We start from the raw sequence: 22,093 nt of genomic DNA, 5'->3' as shown, positions 1-22,093 counted from the left end.
GATGCAGCTTTATTTGGGTTCGCATTGAATGTTCTTTGACTGTTATACATAATAAATGCGTTTATGAATAAAGATTGATCTGTTGAAAGCAGTTATTTTGAGTTAGATGCCAAATGTTCTCCTCCTATTCAAATTTGACATTGAAGGGGTTCATACAACATATTTGCCCACCGTCCACTGTTGCCGCACATTCAAATACGATTTTCAAGAAAATAAAAAAATAACCTGGGGAAAATAAATGCAGAACATGTTCACAGAGGACACTATTAACACAACTATATGCATGAAACCATTCAGAAAAATGTGGGCACAAATGGGCTAAGGTTGGGTAAAAACTGCACAGGGTTAGAATGACATGACTTATGGATTTTAAACATTTATTGTTTTAATATTATTATTTTCCATTCACATTTTTTTATTAATAATAATAAATAATTGTTGTTGTAGTTGCTGTAATTAATATTTTAAAATTAGTAATATATTTCTGTCAAAAATTGCTCCCTTCACTGATCATTTAACTGGCAAGGTTGAACGTTTTCTTTGTTTATTAATATTTACTCATAAATATTTAATTTGAGTATGACTGTTAACTGTCTGAGATATTGAAAGATGAAGTCATTTACCGTACTTTGTCCACACATTTACTGAGACGGATAGAAACATTAACTGTGCTAACTAAACATGCCAGCGCTGCCAGAGATCATATTTACACAAAACCTTGCTCTTCCAGTTCAGCAGACATGCTGAGACTCCTGTCAAATTCCACCACTTTAAATACGCACCAGCGACACACCTCTTTACAGCGAATGTGAGAGGTGACACACTCACAGAATGTTACAATGTGACTATCCAGACACCACCTCTGACAAGAGACAAGGCAAGAGATTGGCAAGAGACACCAATGTGCCATTACAGTTGTTCCATCAGCCACGTCATTTTGGTGTCACCGATCAACGTTAATCATACAATAGAGGGTTCGGGACCCGACAGGTGCCAGGATGGCTCTCCACCCATGTGTTTGTGAGAAGCCAGGAAAACTTGATCTATTGTAATGAGTCACAGGGTAAGCCAAACCAGTTGCACAACCATTGTCAAAGCACATCAGGGCCATGACAGACGAAAAGGCAAGAAAGCAACTGTATAATAATAATAATAATACGTTTATTTTATATAGCGCCTTTCAGAAAACTCAAGGTTGCTTTACAATAAAGTACAAATAAACATGACATAGAAACGATACAAATAAACTGAGATGGATAACATAATAGATAGAGGTACACATACATAAATATCAGATTTGGTTTTAGTGATCTGTACCTCAGGGCCTAAATGATCATCAGTACCAATCAAGCAATTTTGCGTTTAATAGCCGTCTAAACACAACCCTGACGTGTATGTAACGACATGTAACCAAATTCAAGTTTATTTTGGCTAGAAGTGGATTACTCATAGGCGAACTATATTGAGTCTATTAACCGAGACAGTGAAATGACCGCTATTGCTTGCTGGGTAGAGATGCTAGCAATGCTAGAACTGATATTTGTGTGTACGCGAGGGCGATCTGCGTGATAACAGCAGAAACCACTTAAAATACGAATTTATGGTCAGATAAGAGTAAGACAATTTCTAACTGTAAAGGGTTTACTTTTATTTGTGTACACTTACAATAAAAACAAAACATTGTGCTTCTGTAAAATCAAAACAAACGTATAGGCATATAGGCTACTAGTTGTACAGTTTTTTTCTTTCATTTTGATAATCTGGTAATTATTTAAATGATGTATATTTTGCATATTTATTCCTCTTATATATATAATTTTAATCTGTTTATCTCCATTCATAGAAACGCTGCAGATGTGTCATGTGACAATGTGTGAATCCTCATTCTGTTTGTTCTGCTATTAGCGCATGTAAAACTAAACCCCTGGAAAACAGATTTAGTTTAATTGGTCACAGACACTTATTCATTCTAATTTAATTCAATTCTAATTTAACAATCTTGTCGGTTAAAGTTTAATGATCGGTTAACAAGCTTCAGGTTCAGGAAAACCCCCGAAATTAGCAGGCTAATGTTTTAACAGCCTTGAATGCTTGCATCTCAAATAAATCTGGAATAACCATTTAAAAATAAGCAAAACAATGAGTATAAGCTGCTGAACTCCTGCAGGTAGATGTAGGATATGTTTGAGGCCCCGGGACCCTGAAGTGGCAGTGGCTCCCGCACGTTTAAAGACACTTCTAAGCTGAATTAACCCGATTTCCCACTTCGTCTCTTAATCACTTAAGCACATAGGCTAAGCATCCTGAAAGTGTGCAAAGTGTCAGAGCCATAAAAAGAGAACAAGTGCATTTTCCACTGGCACAAAAGATATGGAAGATAAGAAATATTAGCTAGAATGATAGAATGACTGAAAGATAGAAGTCTCAATCTTGGACTACAACTGTATACCAAGTGAATTAAGATTTTATATTGAAAGATCCGTAGCCAAGCACTGTGCATAATCTCCCTCAGTGCTTTGTTGTGTAGAAAAATAATTGTATCTCCTCAGCAAATTATGCCTCACTTTAATCAGATCTGCAGTATCTAGCCATTCAGACTAGTAGAATCACATCTGGAGGTCTCGATCACCTCACGATCGGCTCTGTGTCGAACCCCCTGAAGTGAACAGGATCAATTCTGTCCTATTGCCAATCTCAGTCAGAGCTACTGCCATTGGGATAAAAGCAGTAATGCACTACTGACCCCTTAATGCATTGAGTGATCCATGTAAACCTTCACCTCAGCTCATTAGATGGATCTATACTAGTCAAGCCTGAACTTAAATGTCACTGTGTGAACCAACCACTTGAAGGTCTTGGGAAGATTTGTTAGACATCAGAAATATTGTGTTAGTCATTCTAATGTTACCTAATTAATACTGTGCATGCTCGGTTTGGAAAACCTACTGAGCTGCCCAGAGAAACAACATTTGAAATGTAACCCTATCTGTTTTTTAAATGCATGTTCAGGGTTTGAAATTTACACTCGCCACATGTGGTTGAAAATTAAACAAGGCAGGTAACGCATCCATTTTTTTTTCCATCACTAGCCAAATTGGTGGGTTATGATTAATAAACTATGTCCTCCAAAAAGGAGTCATTCAAGCCATTTGCAAACATTCGCAAAACCAGGTTTGGATACATTATTTTATTTATCTCCACTCTGCTTCTGTTGCCAGCGCCCTCCTACAACTCCAGAGGCTGTTCAAAATCCTGCCAAGCCACTCACATTGTTTTCCATTAAATTACAAATTTACAATTTTACAATGATTTGGGACAAATGTTGGAATTTATTGTTTTCACCCAAGGCTGTTTTGTGCAGTTTTTTAGTTTTGTGGCTTGAATGAAGTCTGTGCTTCATATAAAATATAAAAATATAGTTTTTTAGTGATTAGAGTCACCGTTTTTGACTTCAGCCTTCAACTTGAGAACACGACTACATAATGAAGCGTCCAGTGTGCGATTGTTTGTTATAAGATTGTGATATGAAATTTTAAGAAGATCGGCCACAGCTATATTGCTGTGTGCATGTAAGACATGCTGCTGCTGCACATATAACATACATGAAATAACCCCCCATAGCAGATCTATAAAGGTGGAGCTTGGGAAGTTGGAGCGTTCCTGAAAGTACGCTGCAGACTGCTAGCAACAACACGCATGGATACAGGTATTTGTTTGAATGTTGAGCAGCTGATGTAATAGCAACAAATCCGTTGCACCATGTAGATGACGATGCAATCGCTACCGAATGAGTTAAGGACCTCTTAGCCTGCGCCACCTAGAGTTACATGCCAGAACGTGGTATTTTCATTGTGACCACAAGGTGACATAGGTGCACTCCCAACTCAAAGGGCGTTCCAAAGGGCGTGCAACTGAATATCGCTGCCTTCAAAGATACCTTGTTTTTGCCAATTTATTAAGGCTGATTTATACTTCTGCATCGGACCTGCGCCGTAGGCTACATGTCGGTTTTCATTTATACTTCTGCGTCGTTGTCCACAGGCATGTTGATGGTGTAACCCACAGTATCAAGGCAAAAGCCGAAGAAGCAGCAGCTTGTTGTGCATGACATGTTGTCTGAGAAGCAGCAGCAATGATGGCAGCAAATAGACAGCGACTTTTGTTGCAGCTTGAGTTGTTAAATATCGAACAGAATTGATGCGTTGTTACAATTTTGGAGAGGTGTATGTCAGGCGTAGGTTCGAGGTGTATGTCAGGCGTAGGTTCGAAGCAGAAGTATAAGGCCACGTCCACACGAAGCCGGTGCGTTCCCTATCCAATCTTTTTTTTTCCTCGTTCTAAAAAAAAATTCCGTAAACACGGCGTCGTCTCAAGAAATATCTGCGTACACACGAAACCACTGAAACCGACTGAAAACGGTGTAGTATACATGCCAGACCAGTACGAGACGATGTAATTCGACTTGCGCATAAACCTTGCGCGCTGTATACAATAATATTAGGCACAATAGCTTCTTTTCTTTTCTTTTCTTTTTTACCAAGAACTTTATTGAAAAATATGAAAAACTATAAATGGTACAAAATAGGGATGAGTCACGATAGTCGATTAGTTTGCAGACGCATAAAGCTTGCCACAAAGAACCGGCAAATAGCCTAATCATTATGAATGTGTCAAATATAGCAAGGAGAAATTTTAATTGTTTATTAATAAACTAGTGTTTTGTGTGACGATGCTGACTCGCCACCTTCGCAGTATTGTGAAGGTGCCTATAGAGAGAAATGCACACTTCATATGGATTATTAGAGTTGTCTGTTTCTTTTCGTTTTGAATTGTTTTGTTTAAAAGTAGACATTTCAAGCTTAGATATATTTCTGAGTTTATGTTCATTTATGAGACAAGCTCCAGTTCTCGTGCGATGCAAGTTATATCGCGTCGGCGCCTCCATGTCCTGATTATAGGCTATTGTCTGCTATATTTCCAGACAATTTGTTAATGAAACATTGATTAAAATTAAGATACAATTTATACAAAACGAAATTCACTTTAAAGAAAGGCTTTATACAAAACAAAACTTAATGAAGTGGTCAAAATGATGTGTCTCGATATTGCGCATCTTACTCACGCTGTTCACTTTTCATATAGGGCCAAATCAACATATATGGAATGGAAAAAATATCATTAAAACATAAATATGAAACTAACTTTAATGGCTAAAACATATAGGCCTACAGTACAGAGAAATTTAATATCGGAGCGAACGCCGTGTCACCGGTGAGCATGAGGGGCAGAGGTGCGTTTTTTGAATAATAATCAAATAATTCCCAGCGATCGTCGAATATTATGTTTGCTTGACATGCCCATCTCTACAAAATACGAAAAGTCTTAATCAGACAAAATACAAGCATCATAGCATAAGAACGAAATATAAATAAATAAAATAAAAATACATTAAAGTAGGCCTAAATAGTAAATAAATAAATAAATAAATAAAAGAGGCTCAGTAGCTTCTGAAGCATGAACTCAAGCAAGTAGTCGCAGTTGTTGCTGTTATGGCTACTGATTTAGCGTGTCTGACTAGACGACACGTTGGGTGATGACATCATCGTTTCACAAAATATACGGATTGGCCGTACACACGAAATCGCAAGGGCGTCGTTTTCAGCTTTATCCATTTTGGGACCCGGTTTCAAAAAATAGCGGTTTCACTCTCCCAAAACGCCGGATCCGTGTGGACGAAACGCCAATACGATAAAAAATGTATACGGATACAGCGAAACGCGTCTTCGTGTGGACGGGCCCTAAATCAGCCTTCAGGCATCATTGCATGTATCCTTTGCAGAAAAAGGAGATGTGAAAAAATATATTCAAGATGGCAGACAAAGCGAGAGAAAATGTCTTTATTAAATAACCTTAGATTTCATTCTGTACTGAAAAGTAGTAAAGTCAATGTAATTAAAAATGTATTATTTGACCCAATATTTGTATGTGCTCTGTATTTTTATGTTAATTACAATATAGAACCAAATTTAGCTACACATGCTAACTTTTCCTGTTTGGAGCTTCTGCTAATGTAGAGAATTCCAGAAAACAAACTTATGAAGTTACATGTTGGTTAGAATGCCTTCCTTGAAGTCAGTAGGTATGCTGCACACTAGGTTTTTCTTACAGAGCTAGTCTGATTATGTAAAAAAGAAAGGGGGAAAAAGCTGCCTGGATCCACTTAAGATTTCACCGGTGTCTGCATGTGTCAAGAAGATTGGTGTTTTGGCATTATTGCGTTTATACCATAATTTACTGTCGACATGGTTTTAATTCTGAAACCCCTGGTGTTGTTTCTTTATTGAATATGAAAGAGCCAGCAATAGAACCACTCTTACACCTCTCTTCACATTCGAGAGGTACAGCTGGACATCGCTAGCCACATTAACATTCAACATGCGCCATTTTAACACAGCATCCTGCTGCCCCCAGTGGCTAATCAGCCATATTAGCATTCTGCATAGCTCAGTCAATTATTTATGAGTTGTGCTGTGTGTATTAGCATTCTGATGTCCTCTACAGCAGGAATGAGTGTTTAAGAGTAAACAGAATTAATTAGCATTCTTGACAAAGTGAGTACACGCAATGCATTAGCTATTTCTAAAACACAACACAGCAGGATTTTTGGCTAGCTGAGACAAATAGCAGGTGTTGTAATTCATTTGTAGTGAGAAATTCTTGGATTATATTATTTTGTAGATCTGCAAGACTGGATGAATTGATAATGATGATTTTTTTGTTTTAAATAGAGATAACGATTCTCTCAAGATTCTGAGCAGACAACTAACAAAATAAGTAATTTACTAGAGGTTCTGGCAAAATGTCAATTGCTGCAATCTATTTAAAAATTAATTAATTTGAATGAATTATTTTTTTAAAATCGGTTTAAATGAATGATTCAATGATAAATACCTCACTCGTTTCATTACTGGATGAATCAGCTTTTCTGAATGAATCTCTTGAATGAAAAATTCAAATGACAAACATTTTTAACAGTCACTTGTAGTCACGTAGTAGCATAACAATGTAGTCTATACAATCGTTATTTAAAGAGCCAAGTTATTTTGTCTACGGAAGTGATCAAATCACCTTTTGAGAGTTTATATACAAGTTAATAGCCAATAGCCTAGGCCTACTGTATAATTTAATTTGTGTTTTTTGAGTGTAATGTAAACATAACAAAATGGCAGATGACATCATTAAAGTTACGTGGCATTATTTCGTAACAATTTCTGTTATGATGTTGTTAGACATAATTATTGCAATTTATCATAATAGTTTGCAAATTGCGCTCATTTACACTATTTACATACAACGTGTAGGCTTATTTATGTTCTGATAATTATGTGAGATATTGACAACTGTTCTCATGATAATCGCAGAAGACGGCCACCATTCAACCCAAAAAAAGTCATATAACCATTCCAATAACTCCGAAGCTGTTCAGTTAAGCTAAAAAAAACTGCAGTTCCCCTTTAAAATAAAGGTTCGAAAAGGGTCTTGTTGCAGTGATGCCACAGAACAACCATTTGTGGTTCCCAAAAAAACCTTTCAGTAAACAGTTCTTAAAAGATCCATTTGTTTTTTCTTAGTTTGAAGAACAGTTTATAATCTAAGAACCTTTTTCCAGAGTAAAAACCTTTTGTGCATGGAAAATGTTCCATGGATGTTAAAGTTTCTCCATAGAGCCATCAATGCCAATAAATAACCTTTATTTTTAATGTTTTCTTTCTTTCTTTCTTCTGTGGAACATGCAATGAAAGAAGATATTTTGAGACATGTTTTCTTGTTGTTGTTCATTCAATATACACACATATATATATATATATATATATATATATATATATATATATATATATATATATATATATATTGTCTATTTAATGGATGTCAATGGTAATCAAACTGTTTGGGTGCCAACATTATTCAAAAAAATATTATTTTGTATTCCACAAAACAAAGTCATTCAGGTTTGGAACAACATGAGATGGAGTAAGTGACATAATTTTTAGATGCACTGTTCTTTTAATCTAAAAGCTGGTTCACACTGCCCCTACAAACGTCAACATTTTGTATGTTCTAAGGGATTGATGTTGGAATTACAATGTTGTGAAACACAACTGCCAATATCACACTGCCCCCACAAACACTAGCAGGTTTAACATAGTAATCCAACAATTGAATTTGACGTTTGTTACTTCAGTGTAGAGTCAGTGGGGACATTTCCCTAGTATCAACTTTTAGAGAGTGCATACATCTGTGACAGCAGTGTGATGCAGTGTGATTTTGCTAAATCCATGCCAAATGACAATACCACCCATATGTCACTTATGACCAGGTTGGCCACTTATTAGTTGTAAGGATAATAGCCTACTTATTGTAGATGTTTTTAACACACAATGGGAAGATTCAGACTACAATAATGACATATCAGGAAGGAATAGAACAGGAAATGAGAACTGTTGGGGGAATAATACCATTTTGCCAATATTAAAAGACTTACTGCCAAGCAAATGCCATTTTCTTTAAACAAGCATTCTGAATATAATCTCCTGTGGCTCACTGATCTAATCACAAATTTGCTTTAAAACATTTAATATATATAAATTATAATATATCAAATATTTTCTGAACTTTCCTGTAGCACAAACAGTAGAGCATAACAATGCAAAGTTTATGGGTTTGAATTCCAGGAAATGTACAGTTTGAACCAGTGTTGTCAAAAATACAAATTTTCCGCAGTATCGATACACTGATACCAGCTATGCTTTCTTGCTCTCTCTCCTCTGTCAGACAGCGAGTTAACACCTCCTCTGATCTAAAGTGAACTTAAACAGTTGGGAAAGAAAACACATGTGTAAGTATACTGGATCCATCTATAAGCTCTTAAAGTGACAGCAGCCTGAGCCTAATAAACTTGCTGCTGTTTATGTCATTAATGTTAATAAAAAATAAAGAAAAGAAAAAATCACTTGCTACATCCCAATTTGCCTACTTATACTATGTCTTGAAAGTATGTACTGTTTTTGAGAAGAAAAAGTACATACTTTTGAGTGTGAAGCAGAAGACCAGGCATGTGCCGGTATTCATTTTTTTTAAATTACGGTATACGGTATTATCACGATATTTTAATTGCACAAGAAAAACGGATGGATTGGGGGGGATGTAAAAAAAAAAAACTTGCATCACAATAAGTGTAATTATGATTGTCAAAACATTTGGTAACTAAACAATTTGAATTAAGTTTAGTGACAACATGTTACTATGTTTACATGGTACAATGACTGATAGGCAACTGTTTGTATTATTGCTTAACACAATTTTCACGATTTCAGTTAAATTCTTGATTTGATTTAAATCTTGATTCAATATTGACTCATTTGGATAAATATTAGGTAGGCTACAGTAGATAACCTACATGTTAATTTTTCTCAAGAAGAAGTATATCTCACATAATGCTGTAAACATACAGAGAGCCGGTATTAGTAAAGGTTAAAAATTAATTAAATATAATGCAGTTTTCATTATAATAACAATTATGTAATGACACAAGTAACAATATAATAAATATGTAATATAGTGCACATATTTAGCAAAATACTCTATAGATTTTTTTTCTAGTCAACTAACGTGCTGGTGATTAAATGGCTTTCCTGAGGTTAATGTAATGTTCTGTGACAATATTGTTCTCCTGCAGTTTTATTGACCTCTTTCCGTGGTTGAAATACACTGATTGATCCATATTATGTATGATATAGTACAACTTACCGAAAGGTATATATGCCTCTTTAAATAAAAAGTAACAGATGATCGGTTTACTTGAAATGATGGCGCTACATCTGTCACGTCACATTTACAAGCGCCAAAACGGTATTTATTGTCTGAATTTCGTAACAAAATGGACAGAACCTGAGAGCTGAGAATTTTTTTCATATCAAAAGTAACCTGCTCTGTCTAGTCTGTCGGTGTCAGTGTCCTCTTTGCTCCGCGATATTTCTCTGCGTGAAAAAATGGATGTGTGGCGTGTGAAAAGTGTCGATTGCGTGAGTTTTGGCAGCCCTGACTTTTAGAAGAGGGATAAATCGTCGGCAGTGGTCCTCCTTCCGCCATGCTTCTCCATGTGAGGATTGTTTACATTAGACTAGAGTGCACACTGCGCCGCATGCATACAGTGCTCATACATGTGGGGATTGTTTACATCAGAGTGTGCACGTGTTTTGTGCCGTATATACGCAGTGTTTTATTAAGCGGTTGATGGAAAATAAGCTAATGCGCGTTCTAAAAATCTAAATTTGGATCTAATATTTTTCACGGTATTTTGAAGTGTCCGCGATAACAATATCGTGGATATTCATTACCGCGATTTATCGCATTACCGAATACCGGCACATGTCTACAGAAGAGAATGCAAGCTTTGGGACATAGCCTACTACTTGGTAATAATTGCGTCTTTAACGGACGCTTTGTCGCTTAGTAACGTGCAACCTCCTGTAGAATTAGAAATGTCCTATTACTTAATTCTGAAAAAACAGTGTTTCTAATAATTGGACCAAAAACCTCTGCACATACTTACCTAGAATACTGTCTAACAATTGATGGCTGCTTTGTCAAGTCTTCGTTGTCGGTTAGGAACCTGGGTGTGCTCTTTAATACCCATCTTTCATTTAAAAGCCACGTTTCTAGCATCTGTAAAACTGCATTCTTCTTAAAAATATATCTACATTACAGCATATGCTTTCAATGAAAAAAAGTCCATGCGTTCATGACCTCAAGGATGCTCAAGGATAGATTATTGTCATGCTCTTATGGGTGGTTGCCCTGCACGCATAATAAACAAACTACAGCTGGTCCAAAAACGTGATAGATTCTTTGATTAATAAAAAGGTTCAAAAGAACAGTATTTATTTGAAATATATATTTTTTGTAACATTATGAATGTCTTTACTCCCACTTTTGATCAATTTAATGCATCCTTGATGAATAAATTTTAAACCCTACTTACCCCAAACCTTTGAATAGTAGTGTATCATGGTTCCCACTAAAACAATTAAGCAGAAAAACTGTTTTCAACATTGACGAAGAAGAACATTTATCAGCTAAGAAATGAGAAGGATTTCCGAAGGATCATGTGACTCTACACATTGGAGTAATGATGCTGAAAAATCAGTTTTGCCATTTTAGGAATAAATTACATTTTATATTAAAATCCACAACAGTTTAAATTGTAATATGTCACAGTATTATTACTGTATTTTTGATCAAATAAACACAGCCTTAATTGAGCACAAGAGACTTCTTTCATAAAGATTAAAAAACCATGAATGGTAGTGTATATAATACCTTTATCCAACTTTGTGCTGCTGGTCCAGTGATCATGAAGACAAAGTGACAGGACGAAAACTTTTTAGATAATGTTGTCATATAAGAGAAGTGTTTACCCAACAACTCTCCTTGTTTTTTCTAAGTCATATAGTACTGCCTTTGAACCACATAAGAGTTGGCACTGAGTTCTAGATCTTCATCGATACAGGAATCACAGATTGGGTCCAGAGCATCCACTCATTCATTGCTACTGAACCACCAAGATTCCTCCTTAAATGTGAAAAAGACGGAGTTCCACAGTTTGTGATGTCAACGCTCTGTGTTCCACATTCTTGCCTTATCAAAGCCCACGTACTCAAGCAATTCATGCATGGTGGAATCCCTCCGAAGGACACAACGTGGCCAGAGTCTGAGCCATGTAGCGCTCTACCAGCAGACACGTCATCCTTTAATCTGAGGACTCTGGGATTATTAGACACAGACAAGGCCTCTATTAAGTGTGGTTACAGCCCCTGCCCCCCAAACATATGCACACATACCTATACTCAGCTCACTACAATCCTCCTGAAGGGGTTAAAAAGAGACAATCCAGCACGTACGCCATTCGTAGACAATTTCAAATGCACACACACATTATATGCTTTTTATGGATAAAACAATCTGAGATGATTTCCCCATTTGTATGTCAGTGTGCACCATAATGGAGACTAATTAAAAATCCACTCATGTGTTTTAATAATATCAGTATCAAATATAGATATAACACTGACTATCACGTGATTCACAAGAGGCTGAAGAAGCATTATCTTCATCACAACCTGATCCTCATCCTCTGACCCAGTGTGTGTGTGTGTGTGTGTGTGTGTGTGTGTGTGTGTGTGTGTGTGTGTGTGTGTGTGTGTGTGTGTGTGTGTGTGTGTGTGTGTGAGACTGTGTGTGTATCCATATCCAGTAGCTCAGCATCTAAAGAGCTGACCTAGTGTGTGCATGTGTAATCATTTTATTTTGATATGTTTGACATTTCTGATTTATCATTTAGTGCTTTAATGTCATAAGAACAGCACAAGCAGTTAATGATTGTGTCTTTTGTGGCAAAAAACAGAACTTGCCCAATTTTGAGTAGGACATGACTGAAAGCTAAGACCTAAAGTTCAGTAAGAGTCAGATGTCAATTCGCTATGTGTTCAGTGAGTTTGTTTAATAAAGAATTTGTTAAGTTTTTTCAAATGATATCTTGAGCTCATACGAGTTATTTCAAAAACGCAGACGTAACTGCGGAATCCAGTCATAAAAAATTGAATTTATTGAATAACATGGAATGTTATGGAATTTAGCCAAATTTGATGAATAGATCAAAAAGTCTGTTATTGACTACGTTTACATGCAGCCGATTTTCGGGTTATGGTCACTATTTGGGTTTCTGAAACATTAGGAATAACCCGTTTACACGCGTGAGCAGAGAGAGTTACTCCTGTATACATGGAATTGCAATATCCCGATGTAAACGGCGACGCACGGTTAGAATCTGGACGTACGGACTACTTTAAGACGCAATATGCGTCATTTCCGATTCTTCTTCCTGTATCCAAAGACAACAACAACAGCAGCAGCAGCACGCGGATAATGAATAGTTCGGGGCAGATAGCGATCGCCTTTGTTTGCGCTTTGGTGCTGGTACTGACCTCGCTTCAAATGTATGCTGTGCTGCGTCTCGCCATGTTTACTTCCGGTATACTGCACGCGGGTTTTTGTATGCGCCGAGCAGTTCCTCTACTCAAAAGACCAAGATTCCTTGCGAATAGAACATGCGCAGAACACAAATCACTATGGGGATATGCCGATACGCGTTCACATGACCAAAAAATTCGGGTTAGAAAAGGGGTACCCCAGGTATGTGAGCATGAAAGAGTCATGCAGGTTTTTCTACTACACATACTCTCAAGCACGCTTGACGGTTGTGGAGTTTTTTTGCAGTCTTATTATATAAGGACTTCATCTTCAGAGCTGCTCTGAGATTTTATCAGCATTTCATTTGATAAAAAGTATCTCAAATACATTACTATACAAAGTATATTACTATTGTACAGTCGAATGTTTATAAAATAATAATTACAACAATAAGATACATTTTAAAAGGTATTTCACACAATATTACATCTATGTGTATTACACCCTTTTGTGCAGCACTGTTTTCCAAAAATTAAAGGAATTTTTGAATTTAATTTGACAAAAATAAAAATTGTCAGTTTTATACCTTCCTTTGTTTAACCATCACTTGTGATAATGCCTTTGTATTAAATCAAATACAACTAAATCACAGAATCCAGAAAAAAGACAACAAAGAATTTCTGAAAAAAATTAAACATTTCACTGTTTTTGTTAAAATGTTAATAAATTAGCCTATTAATTTTTTCAAGTTTTTTTTTTATTCAGTTGATTTGACATCCTTTCTGGTTATTAAAATGTAATTAAACCACAAACAACAAAATCCAGTAAAATGATAACAATTTTCTGTGAAAGAATTAAATAGATAAAATGGAATTTGGAAAAATAAAAATGTATGGACTTCATGGGGCCCAATAAGTTATTTGTGATTAAGACTATCACTCTGTGTAGTCAGATTTGTGAACAATGATGACTCCTGTAGGACCGCAGGAATTAAATTAAATTAAACATAATAGTTATGAAGCTTAATACACTTTATGCATATGCCCCGTGGATACAATATGACAGTAACAGCAGATATTTATTTTTAGCTTATATTCTTATTTAAATTCATAAGAAGATTTTACATTAATGCATACAATAAATTAACAAGTTTTCAATAAATGTTTCATAAATATATACAGTATAGTTAGAAAATGTCTTTTGTATAAAGCTTAATAATCAACTCTTCCATGTGTGCCTTAAACCTGTTGATCAGCCAACACCTATAAGCAAACAGGGAGTGTTCCTCTCTACACTTTCACAGCACGACTTTATTTGTGCTTCCCAACCTTTCTCACAGTACTTATAGATCACAGTAAATTTTCCCAGTAAATTCCCTCTCCTGCCAGCTGGTCTCAGTGGGCTATTGTGTTGCTTTAGACTCCACTCACTCACACCATCAATCCATAACAAAAGCCCAACCGACCTGTCTATACCTCTACACTCTCCAGCTATAGGGTTACCATAGCAACTCCTGTACCATCCCCAAGTCATCAGCATTGCCTCAGCATAGGTATGGGACAAAGGCTTTAAATGTGATCAAGTCCATGTGAGTTTAAAGAGAAAGAGACGCGGATACAGAAACAGAAACTGTGAACACCAATAGACTATCAACACCTTGCAGAATATCTAAAAACAGACACAAGCGCCGTTAATGGATTCACGCAACGAGAAGGACACAGTGAAAGGATGAATGAAGATGGGTTATTCGTTTAATCTCTAAATCTCTAAATACCCCCGTACTCCTTCTACTGGTGTAACAAAGCTCAGATAGTGTCTTCCGAGTCCAGGCATATCACAAGTACTGGCAATGCAAGAACACCGCTCACCTTGTTCTGCCATTTAACTTTATTGTTATGACATATTAATTAATTAAACAGAATATTCAAGAATTTTTTTTTAACCCTAACAACACTTTTCTGAAAAACTTGTGCACAATCTATTACATGCATTCTGACATCTGACAGTTTATACCTTTGTTAGTAAGTGAACTGTGAAAAGTATAATTCTAAAAACATCCCCCGTTTTTAATGTGTTTGTTCCGTTTTAGTTTAGTTTTCACTCTGTTCTGTTCCTGTTTGCCTGTGTTCCCTTTGCTAGCTTGTCTCCATGGCTTTTGATTGAGTTATGCACGCTGTTCTGGTTACGTTAATTATCTCTGTGTATTTAAACCCTCTGTTCATTAACTTTCTTTTTCCGGTATTGACCAGTTAATATGGTTGTATTAAGTTATTCTCCTGTTTTTTCTGAGTTTTCTGTTTTGGATTTATTGAAGACACTTTGTGTTTCTCAACTCCTTCTTTGTGCACTTTATTACACTTTATTAAATTGTTGTACACATCTCTTTTTGCTGTGAAATCTTTTCTAATTTTTATAAAGTAAACGTAAGAATACATTTTATTTTTATAATGTTAGTAGTAATAGTTAAAAATAGATACTTACTGGAATGAAGCAACTTCGGATTACTTGACTATCCATACATCATGTTTAAGAAAAAATATGTTAAAATGTGAATATCAATAATTCATCAGGCTGTTGAGGAACGTTTATTTGTACATATCTCAGTCATCATTGTATTGCTCTGTGTTATATTTTTTGCCCCCCACAATTAAAACGAAAGAGCTTTGATCTTGAAGGATTTAAATATCATCTTTCCAAGACATGTTATTGGGAGATAAAAGACAACTGGTATTTATATGAATTTCATTCAAGTCTGCTTCACTAATATAAAGATCTCAGTGGGATTTTAAAAATCAATATCAGGAGTGTTCAAATAAATATCACAATTACTCTGAAAATTGTGTTGTAGCAGAGGAAGAACAAGTTATAGCATGTTATTAACAAGATGAGCAAGAAAAAGATTAGAAAGAAAGAAAATGATTACACTTTGTTTTATTTATTTGTTTTACTTTTGTCCTTGTTACAGTGTAATTATACATTTTCAAAACAAGGTTTGAGTTACAATTTTTATCACTCAACGTCTGTGATTTCATGTATAATAATATAATAATAATAATATATTATTTGTATATTTAAATCAATTTCATAACATTATTTTATGGAATTGTAATTTATCAGTGTAAATTATTTAATTTGATCAGCCCTACCTAGGGTAACAGCCCTATAGTGTCTTATTCTAAATAATTGAATTTATTGATCAAATTTAGGAATTTAAAATGAAAGATGAAGCATACATTTAATAAGATAGGGGGAGGAAATGCCCTTTAAAGATGCAGATATTACAATATGCCGATTTAAATATCAAAGCTGATTGAAAACTGTTGAGAATATTGCTTCAGAATAAATTAACACGAAAAAAAAAATCCGGACAAGCAACTTTTTTACTCGGACAAGTGAATGACAGATTTACTTGTCCGAAGGACAAGCAATGTCGAGCCCTGTATTATAACATTTATTTAATGTTACCAATATAAAATTACTCTACGTTTCTTAATCTCATCTGCTGTTCTAATCATGATACCTACATTCAACATGTGTTCTGTGACAGGATTCCTGTGCATCAGATGACACAGGGTGACAGAACTGAAGTCCTGTTCATAGTGCGGCATCCGATCTGCTCAGCTCTGGTTACTCACACTCACACACACACACACACACACACACACACACACACACACACACACACACACACACACACACACACACACACTCACACACACACACACACACACGTCGGGTGGCTTGGCCCACTTCCACTGACTGTAGTAGCGCTTTCTCCAAACCGTATCTCTCTATGACATTTCAATAAAGTAATACAGAAAATGCACTTTAGCACAAACACACACAGAAAACTGCCTATCTACTCAGAAACACCTGTTTTAGAGTGCAAGGGCTTTAATTCTTTATGAAATAATGACAGTATTTTAATTCTTCAAAATGTATAGAAAGATTTGGTCAGAGTTTTTTTCAACTAGGTCCAAAAAACAAATTTATTTTAAAATTGTTTGGAAATTGAGACCTATAATAAATTCTTCTCATCACAATCATAAACAGCTTCACAAAACTACAAAGACTACCCTAAAGTACATATTTCGTTGTCATCAACCTTTTAATAATCTTTACACTTGTATGGAATTTAAATTATAATTTAGAACTGCACATTTTAAAGTTCTTTTCCCTTAATTATTATTTTATTTATCAAATATTCTTATTTATTAAATTAAATAAAAAATTGACTGATTCTGTCTAATGTTGCTGACACTGACTCTCAAAGCTGTTGTTAAAATGTTTTATCATAAGTTTACTATTTATAAACACATGATGAATCCACAAATCGGACTTAGGTCATTTTGAATCTGATGTAGTATGTTTTAAGACACCACAATTAAAATATTGCAGCAAATTTTCAAATGTATTGTGCATATTCAGACAAATCAAAATTTGGTAACACTTTACAACAAGGTTGTATTTGGTGACTTTAGTTGAGATGAACTAAATATAAACAATACCTCTACAGCATTTATTAATCTTAGATAATGTTAATTTCTAATAATACATTATTAAAATCAAAAGTTGTATTTGTAAACATTAATGCACTGTGAACTAACATGAACAAACAATGAACAATTGTATTTTTATTAAATAAAATGAACAAATGATTTTAGATGCTGTAAAAAATATATTGCTCATGGTTAGTTCATGTTAACAAAATAATCCTCATTTTGAAGTGCTAGAAAAAAATTTATACAACAAATATATACATATTGATCAAATTTGCTATCTGATACCTTATGTGTTTTCCTTTTCGCTTAGTTGGAATATTTAAATCATTATTTTCTTCATGAACTTACATTGTAAAACATATTAGTTTGAACATTTGAGAAACTGAAAATGTTTGTAATCAAACAAATGTAAATCCGAATATTGATGTAGTTTATTTTTATAATTATATATAGTTTAACATTTTATGTATGTTTTGTAATAATGTAAATAATTATCGTAATAAAATAAGTATAATTTAAATAGTATCATTTAGAAAAACTGACTGGCCCCTCAGTAATTAAACGAATATTGACAAATATATATATTTTTTAGTTGATTTAAACTTGAGTTTTGATTTATTTGAGGTTTAATATTTTACTCTCAAAACATTGAGTTACACATTGTTTTTGAAAAAAACAAACAAAAAAACACAAAATCCCTTGCCACAAACTAATAATTCCCTCACATACTTATGGAATGCTTTAATCTAGAACGAAAATGTGGCAAGTTACTGTACACATAAGTACTTGCAAAAACATTTTGATTTTGTTTATTTGGGTTTTTCACTTTGGACTGACTAAAAAAAAAGCTAAAAAAAAAGGGTCCACAAAATGATGTTGATCCTGGAAAATTTTGTATGGGTTTTTGAGATTTATCAATTTTCCATTTGATCCCCACCAGTTAGAGAATGGGTTTTCCCTGCTCCTTTTTTTTAAGTATAGAAAAAGGCATCTGCAAACACATATGCTAAAAAATAGCATATGAGGAATGTAAAGCTGGTCACGTGGTTGTGTTCTATGTAGTTAAGTGACCTTTGCTATTCAAGCATGTCTGCATGTGTTTAAACAAATGATTTGAATTAATGGTAAGCTCAATATCTTTTACACCATATTTTTTTAAAAAGTCACAGTGATAATCATTTTAACAGAATGACTGTTGTAGTAGTGAATAAAGTATTGTAGAGAAACAAGCAGGCACTCACCAAGCAGCCCAAGACTATAGGCTATATTTGATTTTTCTACACCTTTAACAACAGTAGATAAACAGTGCCTTTATAAACAAACATAGATAATGCACATGATTCAAATTATAATATGAATCATTAATAATAATAATAATAACAAACTTTAAAAACCTATCATTTTGATTCAACATTTAAGCCAGCAGGTATTCTGATGTATCTAATGTGAATCCAACAAGACGAAAGTTACAAAAACAAATACGTAAATACAAATTAAACAGAGAAATTAATTAGGCTAACTAAATGTCTGCTATACGAACTCCAATACGCAATCCTCACAACATTAAGTTCAGACCTGGTTCCCTCACAGCCAATGGTGTAGGCCTATGTCTATGTGTGTTTGTGTGTATGGGTGCTGACACAATGGACAAAAGGCACTCGACCTAAACAGGAAGTTTGACTTTGTGGCATTTTAACAACCTTTGTCAAGCCCCGAGTTATTTTAACACGTAGCTTTTGTCTGTAGATGTATTATACTAATTCGAAAATACTGATTATTACATATTTTTCCCTAAATTAAAAAAAGTGTATTTTCACATTGTTTGATCAACTGAGCAAAACAGCCACCGAAAACAACATTTCCAGTTACATCATAAAAACTTTGGATATAAACAAGTGCGACTAGGCCCACACGACCATTCAAACAACTCTAAAAGCTCAGTGGGACCGATAAGGCAACCCATCAACAGAAGAAAAACTTACCTTAGGTTTTGTGAAATCGTGAACGCCCCTCTGAGCTATTCCCTGAGAAAACATTGGCACAGACAACTTACAAATCGTGAAAAGGATTACATGGGCTATATTTCCCAACGTCGAAATATGGTTTATAGCATACCAACCATACACGTCTATATATATATATATATATATATATATATATATATATATATATATATATATATATATATATATATATATATATAGCAAATTTAGAAAAGGTTACAAAAATGACCATTTCCTAGCCTATAGTTTTGGGAAAGCAGGCGCAAAATAAACAAGGGTGCCAACCTAAACAAAAACTGTTCCTTCGCACTTAAAACTGGCTCATCTGGACGTTTTTACATTAAACTAGACCTTAAACGTTGGTTATTTAAGGACTTTAGTGACTTACTATCGACAGCCTGTTGAATAGGCGAAATTTAACTAAATTCAGGTTTATAAGCGAGCTTGTCCGAAAGGATCCATGCAATCACACACCCCTCACCCTGAACTATATTATCATCTCTTTTCTTCAACCCCATTGACCCTAATCACAATCCACCTCGTAGAAACATACTCAGGTGTTGCACCAACTTGGAAAATGCATAAACGTACCGTTTCGTCCCGTGAGGTCTTTCAAATAAATTCGCCAAGATATTACAGGAAATTATTTCTGCGGGAAATCCGTGAAATGCACCACCCGGCGGAAATATCCAAATTGCATCCCTTCATAATAAAAATAAACCCATTTCTCATGAATGCGGTTAACTGAAAAGCGTAGAGAGAACTTGTTCTCTTAAATATTCACGTGGTTAATAAGATTTTCGCGTCGTTTCGCGGTAGTGAGAGGAGTGGCTGTCTTCCCGATGGTACATGGACTCTGTCCAATCAGAACTATTGTCCTTCTTGACCATGGTTTACTTCATAGCCCCTCCCCTATTTTACTATAGATGAAACTGAAACTCGTAGCTAAAGCAATGGAATAAGCCAGAATGCTTTTGTTTGATTTAAGCTCTTTTAATAGCCCTGCCTTCACTATGGATATTGACAGAATTGGTCAAGATTTATGAATCATTTCTTACAGTTACAAGACTGTCAGATTTGTATTTGGTATTGATTGGGTAATGTTTTGTCATTAAGCTACAGATTACTGCAATAATGCAACAAAAAAAAAACATATTGTGGTGGATTTAATAATTATATATTTGTTTCGTTTTAAGTCACCAGTATTGTGATAGCTGATATAATGGTGTAAGCTCTAGTATCTATTAATCAATTATAGGCTAATAACTTGTCTAAGCTTGCATTCAATACTATACGAGTATTAAAACAAAACAACACTAAAACAATTATGCTGCAAATTATTCAAAAAAAGAATTACAAAATTGGAGCAATGGGAGCATTAATCATTTAGGCTAACTGTAAATATACAAGTGATTATAGTATTAATTAATTAACCACTGTAATAAATCATTGTGCTTGTAAACCACAAAACTGGAATATTACAGTCATATTCCACTAAACAGTATACATCTATAATGTACCCCAATTGTAATAATAACAGCTACTTTACCAATCACTGTAAAGGTATAGAAACTAGAAGACAGTAATATACTGAAAATTCACATGAACATTTTTGTAGTGTTTCAATGGCTAAACACATTTGTGGTCAGGGAAATTAACAAAAGCGGAGGCAAACGTCAACACATTTGGTAGCTTTCTCTCACCAAAACTTCAGATTTTCTACAATGCCATTGGGACACAGGGCCTATACATTTTGTTCAGTTTCTGTAACAAAACTTAAGATACATAAAAAAGGGTCTTTAAAGAATAAACTGCAAATTGTCTAAGTAAATGTTGAAATGGAGGGTGACCTTTGGAAAATAACAAAAATACCTCAATATCAAATCTGCTTAAAGGGTTTAAGGAATGTGGGTACAAAAGTCATTCCAGTGGTCACCAGCTACACCTCAGAAATAAACTTAAATTACATAACACCATGTCTTTAATTCAAGTCAAGATGTTATTGTCAAATGATGGAGAACACACACATAAAATGGTTATTCAGTTGTCTTGTAATTTATTTTAAATAGTCATAGTAAAATGTAATAACATTTTCAATAGTTATTTTCAATTTTCAATAGTTATTTTCAAAAGAAAGAAAGAAAGAAAGAACGAAAGAAAGAAAGAAAGATCATTGTCATTATAAATCACAACAAACTTACTGTACGCTACCATTTAAAAGTTTGGAATCACTAAAACATTGTTACAAATTGGAAAGAAATGAATTCTTCCATATACCAATGTATAATTTTTTCATCAAAAATACACTCAAATGCAGTAACATTGTGAATTATGTTGCACATATTTTCACTGTGGGGGAAACATTGAGATGCATCATAAACCATTGTACAGCAGAGCACTAATCTTCTCCTTAAAAGGATAAAAATTGCATTAAAATATCGGTCTACTAATACATGCATTTTTTAACATTATATCTATAGTAATGCCTAACAAATTTATTGTAATGTGTGTGAAACTATGAGTTTAACAACGCTGCAGCAGTATCCAAAAAGAATCTCC

At 34.6% G+C, this 22,093-nt stretch overlaps 1 protein-coding gene across 5 annotated transcripts in view; it reads right to left on the bottom strand.

The window, feature by feature from the left end:
• Positions 1-20,422, bottom strand: part of igf2bp2b (insulin-like growth factor 2 mRNA binding protein 2b) — an 84,146-nt gene extending 63,724 nt beyond the window's left edge. For 2 of the 5 annotated variants that reach the window (XM_077246859.1, XM_077246863.1), the window contains exons 1-2: positions 20,126-20,422; positions 19,514-19,555 (exon numbers count right to left, since the gene is read on the bottom strand). The gene's annotated coding sequence lies outside the window, so the exon portion shown is untranslated. Of the gene's footprint in view, positions 1-623; positions 673-19,513; positions 19,556-20,125 lie in introns of those variants that run through there. The other 3 variants (XM_077246862.1, XM_077246858.1, XM_077246860.1) reach the window with 3 other exon arrangements.
• Positions 20,423-22,093: the final 1,671 nt, after the last annotated feature.

This window comes from Siphateles boraxobius, unplaced genomic scaffold (genome assembly GCF_051911475.1).
Source record: "Siphateles boraxobius isolate OS27281-9 unplaced genomic scaffold, OSU_SipBor_1 29, whole genome shotgun sequence".
Taxonomy (NCBI): Eukaryota; Metazoa; Chordata; class Actinopteri; order Cypriniformes; family Leuciscidae; genus Siphateles; species Siphateles boraxobius.
The sequence above is the reverse complement of the archived record's forward strand: the minus strand, read 5'-3'. Positions and strand labels throughout refer to the sequence as shown.